A 6,718-nucleotide genomic window follows, 5' to 3' on the forward strand; every position below is an offset into this window, starting at 1 on the left:
GGGGTGGCTAAGAAGAAAGCCTCTTGGATTTTCTTCTGATCTATCCAAGGGAAGAAGGTATTTTCTATCTTTGATGAGTACTTTCGAGACTTTAAGAATTACTATTTCAAAGTCCAAGCTATTGAGGGTGCTCATCCTTTTTTCTTGGATGAGAATGATGAGCCAACCTTCCCTTTATGGTGGAAAAAAGATGTAGTAGTGGTCAAATATCCTTGGGAGAGTCTAAGTGAGGGAGAACAAGCTTTTGTAGGTGTTTTAAAAGAGTATTGTGGGGAGCTTCCTTACTTGGATACAAAGAAGTTTCTAGGTGATCCTTCCCTCCTCCGTGCTGAACTAGGTAGCATCCGACTTCTTTCAGATAGTTTTCTTCTATTGTTTGTGAATTTATCCTTTTCTATTATTTTAACTTGTTTTCCTGGCTTCCTTTTCAGAGATGGTGAAATCTTCAAACTCCATGAAGGCCTTTCGGAAGGCCAAGAAGGTGACGACTGCCCAAAACTTGACGGCGAAGTCATTGGGGAAGGGTCTTCTCAGGTGCCCCCGAAGAAGCCGACTTCTGACTCTCAGGGCCCGAGAAAGATCATCCCGACCCCTAGAGTTTGGACAGTTTCTTCCGACCTCCCTGTTGATACTTCTGGTGTTACCTCTTCCCCTAACTTTGCGGGTCCTCCTCCTAAGAAGCAAAAGACCATTGGGACTTATGATCTGAACAACAAGGAGTTTGATGATGTGGCTTTTGCCACGAAACTGATTGCTCTTCATGGTAGAATTCCCTTGGATGATGTGTCTATTCTCCATCACCTCGGTTTTATTGCAAGTAACAGTATTCGGATAGCCAATGTTGGCGCGGCCTTGTCTCGGGTTATCAGAGAGTCTCCAGTTCATGCCACTAGGGCTTTTATGGAGGATGCCAAATCTGAGTACAATAGAATTAAAGGTCTGAAGGATGAACTCGATGCTAGGGTTGCCAAGTTGGAGATTGATGTGGAGAAAGAGAAGGAACGTGCTACCGTGGTGGAGGCAGCTACTAACTTGGCCGAGGAGACTGCAAAAAAGTATAAGGAGAGCTATACTCGGACCTACGGTGAGTTGCTAAAAACTAAGGAGAGGCTTCAATCTGCCCAAGATGATTATGCCAAGCTTCAGGGGCACATGGTGAGTAGTATGACCGATATGAACGAGATCCTGAAAGCTCAGGTCTGAGTTCTTACTCCCGAGGCCGATCTCTCCTTATTTAGTATGGATAATGTGGTGGAGGATGGCAAGATTGTGCCTGCCCCAGATGATGATGAGGGTCCTCCCCTTGTGCCGCCGGCCAGGGCTTCTGCAGCTTCAGCCTCTTCAACTCCTTCTGCCGAGGTCGTCCCCCCTGAGCCCGAGCCTAACGTGGAGATTTTAAACAGGCCAGATGGAGTTGTCAATGCCACCCTGATCTCGACCAAGCCTCCTTCTCCCAAGAATGGTGCTACTGGGGCGGACCTAACCCCTTTGTGATATTCTGCTTTTAATATCTTTGTAATGGTGTAGTTCGATTTGTGGACTATGAACTTTGTTATTGATGTAAGTTTTTGTGGGTGACTTCTGATGAGCGGATGATTTGTATACTTTTTGGCATTGTTTTTAGTATGTTTTTGATATGATCTAGTTAGTTTTTAGTATATTTTTATTAGTTTTTAGTTAAAATTCACTTTTCTGGACTTTACTATGAGTTTGTGTGTTTTTCTGTGATTTCAGGTATTTTCTGGCTGAAATTGAGGGACCTGAGCAAAAACCTGATCCAGAGACCAAAAAGGACTGCAGATGCTGTTGGATTCTGACCTCCCTGCACTCAAAGCGGATTTTCTGGAGCTACAGAAGCCCAATTGGCGCGCTCTCAACGGCGTTGGAAAGTAGACATCCTGGGCTTTCCAGCAATATATGATAGTCCATACTTTGCCCAAGATTTGATGGCCCAAACCGGCGTTCAAAGTCACCTCAAGAAATCCCAGCGTTAAACGCTGGAACTGGCACCCAAATGGGAGTTAAACGCCCAAACTGGCACTAAAGCTGGCGTTTAACTCCAAGGAGAGTCTCTACACGAAATTTCTTCATTGCTCAGCCCAAGCACACACCAAGTGGGCCCGGAAGTGGATTTTTATGTCATTTACTCATCTATGTACTAGTTTTCTATAAGTAGGACCTTTTACTATTGTATAGGGACATCTTAGAACATCTTGGTAGCTATCTTTGAGTTTTATGCTATCTTAGATCATTGGGAGGCTGGCCATTCGGCCATGCCTAGACCTTATGCTTATGTATTTTCAACGGTGGAGTTTCTACACACCATAGATTAAGGTGTGGAGCTCTGCTGTACCTCGAGTATTAATGCAATTACTATTGTTCTTCCATTCAATTCCGCTTGTTCTTTATCCAAGATATCACTTGTTCTTCAACATGATGAAGGTGATGATTGACGCCCATCACCATTCTCACCCATGAACAAGGTGACTGACAACCATTCTTGTTCTACAAGCATCTGAGGCTTAGTGAATATCTCTTGGATTCTTCGGAATCTTCGTGGTATAGGCAGGACCTGATGGCGGCATTCAAGAGAATTCGGAAGGTCTAAACCTTGTCTGTGGTATTCTGAGTAGGATTCAATAACTGAATGACTGTGACGTGCTTCAAACCTGTAACTTACTGGGCGTTAGTGACAGACGCAAAAGAGTTATTCTATTCCGGTAGGGGAGGGAACCAAACCGGTGATTGGCAGCACTGTGACAGAGTGTGTGCATTAGCTTTCACTGCGCGGATGGGAGGTAGCTGCTGACAACAGTGAAACCTTACACGAGCTTGCCATGGAAAGGAGTAAGAAAGGATTGGATGAAGACAGTAGGAAAGCAGAGAGACGGAAGGGAAGGCATCTTCATACGCTTGTCTGAAGCTCTTACACCAATGATATACATAAGTATCTCTATCCTTATCTTTTATGTTATTTTCGTTCATCACCATATACATCTGAGTTTGCCTGACTAAGATTTACAAGATGACCATAGCTTGCTTCAATACTAACAATCTCCGTGGGATCGACCCTTACTCACGTAAGGTTTATTACTTGGACGACCCAGTGCACTTGCTGGTTAGTTGTGCGAAGTTGTGTAATGCCATGGTATTGAGCCACCAAGTTCTTGGAGCCATTACCGGGGATTATTTGAGTTGTGAAAAAGTATTGTTCACAATTTCGCGCACCAAGTTTTTGGCGCCGTTGCCGGGGATTGTTCAAGTTTTGAGCAAGCTTTTGGTAACATCAGTGCCAAGATCCGGCAACAACATCAAGTTTTTGGTGTTATTGCCCGGGATTGTTTAGGCTGGACAACTGACGGTTCATCTTGTTGCTTAGATTAGGTATTATTTTTTTCGAAATTCTTGAAGATGAATTCTAGAGTTTCATGATGATTTGTTGAAATCTGGCTGGCTGAGAAGCCATGTCTAATCTCATTGGACCGAGGTCTCAACTTATCACCACAAGAGCTTGTTGATTTTCATCAATTTTGCTCTTGGAGCAGTGATCTGCTAAGATTTGGCTGACCTTTGGTCATGTCTAGTGTTTTGGACCGAAGCTTTCTTTGAAAGCTTGGCTGGCTGTGAAGCCATGTCTAATTCCTGGACCGGAGTCTTAGACTAGCACTGCACTGATTCCTGGAATTCTCATTAAGAATTTTGATACCTTTTCCTACTTAATTTTCGAAAAACACAAAAAAATTACAAAATCATAAAAAGACCAAAAAAATTTGATGTTTCTTGCATAAGTTTAGTGTCTCATCCTAAGTTTGGTGTCAAATGCATGTTTTTGTTATAATTTTCGAATCCATGCATATATTTCTTTGTTTTGATCTTTGAATTCTATTGACTTGAAGTATTTTGTGTGTCTCATATGCATTTTCATATTGTTAGTGTCAGTAGTATACAAACTGCTAAGTTTGGTGTCTTGCATGCATTGTTAATTGATTCCTTTTGCATTTTGATTATTAAAAAAAAAACCAAAAAAATTTTTAATTTGTGTCTTTTCAAGTCAATGATACAAAGAATTGAAGATTCAGAACATACTGCAGAGGAATTATACAGAAAAAGCTGAGCATTCAAAAATGCCCAGTGAAGAAGGCAGACTGGCGTTTAAACGCCAGCCAGGGCACCTGGTTGGGCGTTTAACGCCCAAAAAGGGTGCATTTTGGGCGTTAAACGCCAGAATGTATACCATTCTGGGCGTTTAACGCCAGGATGGTGCTAGGGGGAAGATTTTGTTTTCAAATCAATTTTTTCTTAGTTTTTCAAAATCAAATCTTTTTCAAATCAAATCTTTTCAATCAAATGTTTTCAAAATCAATTTCTTTCCTTTTTAAAAGATACTTACTAACAATTAATGATTTGATTGAATATCTCAAAAATTGTTGCCTTTTCTGTTGAGAAAGGTTTTATGTTTGAATCATATCTTTTCTTGTTAGGCAAGTCATTAATTTTTAAAATCATATCTTTTCAAAGTGTTTTCAAATCATATCTTTTAAAATTGTTTTCAAATCATATCTTCTCAATCACATCTTTTTAAAACCATAACTTTTCAATTAAATCTTTTTAACCACATCTTTTTCAAATTAGTTTTCAATCAAATCTTTTTAATTTCTAATTTCAAAATCTTTTTCAAAAATCACTTGATTTCTTTTTCACTTTTAATTTTCGAAAATTATCAATCAAATTTTCAAAATGTTTTTAAAATCTCTTAATTGAATTTTCGAAAATTCTCTTCCCTCCTTCCCACATCCTTCTATTTATGGAGTACCACTCCTTCTGAATGCACAATTCGAACCTTATCTAATTAAAGTTCGAATTCATCTTCTCCTTCTTCTTTCTATTTCTATTTTCCTCTGACATCTCAAGGAATCTCTATACTGTGACATAGAGGATTCCACACTTTCTGTTTCTCTTCTCTTTCATATGAGCAGGAGCAGAGACAAAGGCATTCTTGTTGAGGCTGATCCTGAACCCGAAAGGACCTTGAAGAGAAAGCTAAGAGAAGCCAAAACACAACTCTCTTTAGAGCACCTGACCGAATTCTTCAAGGAAGAAGAACAAATGGCAGCCGAAAACAACAACAATGCCAACAATGCAAGGAAGGTGCTTGGTGACTTTACTGCACCTACTCCTGATTTCTATGGGAGAAGCATCTCTATCCCTGCCATTGGAGCAAACAACTTTGAGCTTAAGCCTCAATTAGTTTCTCTAATGCAACAGAATTGCAAGTTTTCATGGACTTCCAATGGAAGATCCTCATCAGTTTTTAGCTGAGTTCTTGCAAATCTGTGACACAGTCAAGACTAATGGGGTTAACCCTGAGGTCTACAGACTGATGCTATTCCCTTTGCTGTAAGAGACAGAGCTAGAATATGGTTGGATTCTCAACCTAAAGAAAGCCTGGACTCTTGGGAAAAGCTAGTCAATGCCTTCTTGGCAAAGTTCTTTCCACCACAAAGATGGAGTAAGCTTAGAGTGGAAGTCCAAACCTTCAGACAGAAGGATGGAGAATCCCTCTATGAAGCTTGGGAAAGATACAAACAATTAATCAGAAGATGTCCCTCAGACATGCTTTCTGAATGGAGCATCATAGGTATTTTCTATGATGGTCTCTCTAAACTATCCAAGATGTCTTTGGATAGCTCGGCTGGAGGATCTCTTCATCTGAAGAAGACGCCTGCAGAAGCTCAAGAATTGATTGAAATGGTTGCAAATAACCAATTCATGTACACTTCTGAAAGGAATCCTATGAACAATGGGACTAGTCAGAAGAAAGGAGTTCTTGAGATTGACACTCTGAATGCCATATTGGCTCAGAACAAGATATTGACTCAACAAGTCAATTTGATTTCTCAAAGTCTGTCTGGAATGCAAAATGCACCAAACAGTACTAAGGATGCTTCATCTGAGGAAGAAGCTTATGATCCTGAGAACCCTTCCATGGAAGAGGTGAATTACCTAGGAGAACCCTATGGAAACACCTATAATTCTTCATGGAGAAATCACCCAAATCTCTCATGGAAGAATCAAGAGAGACCTCAACAAGGTTTCAATAACAATAATGGTGGAAGAAACAGGTTTAGCAATGGCAAGCCTTTTCCATCATCTTCTCAGCAACAGACAGAGAGTTCTAAGCAGAATACTTCTGACTTAGCAACAATGGTCTCTGATCTAATCAAAACCACTCAAAGTTTCATGACTGAAACTAGATCCTCCATTAGGAATTTGGAAGGACAAGTGGGTCAGCTGAGCAAGAAAATTACTGAACTTCCCCCAAGCACTCTCCCAAGTAACACTGAAGAAAATCCAAAAGGAGAGTGCAAAGCCATAAATATGGCCGAATTCTGGGAGGAAGAAGAGGCAGTGAACGCCACTGAGGAAGGCCTCACTGGACGTCCACTGGCCTCCAATGAGTTTCCCAATGAGGAACCTTGGGAATCTGAGGCTCAAACTGAGACCATAGAGATTCCCTTGAACTCACTACTGCCTTTCATGAGCTCTGATGAGTATTCTTCCTCTGAAGAGGATGAGTATGTCACTGAGGAACAAGTTGCTAAATACCTTGGAGCACTCATGAAACTGAATGACAAGTTATTTGGAAATGAGACTTGGGAGGATGAACCACCCTTGCTCACCAAAGAACTGAATGACTTGTCTAGGCAGAAACTGCCTC

General features: G+C 40.9%; 1 non-coding gene across 1 annotated transcript; it reads right to left on the bottom strand.

Moving 5' to 3' along the window:
* Positions 1-5,511: 5,511 nt before the first annotated feature.
* Positions 5,512-5,619, bottom strand: LOC130972019 (small nucleolar RNA R71). Its single transcript, XR_009083222.1, has one exon. It is a non-coding gene; the product is annotated as a small nucleolar RNA R71 (small nucleolar RNA).
* Between the last annotated feature and the right edge of the window lie 1,099 nt (positions 5,620-6,718).

Source organism: Arachis stenosperma, chromosome 3 (genome assembly GCF_014773155.1).
Source record: "Arachis stenosperma cultivar V10309 chromosome 3, arast.V10309.gnm1.PFL2, whole genome shotgun sequence".
Taxonomy (NCBI): Eukaryota; Viridiplantae; Streptophyta; class Magnoliopsida; order Fabales; family Fabaceae; genus Arachis; species Arachis stenosperma.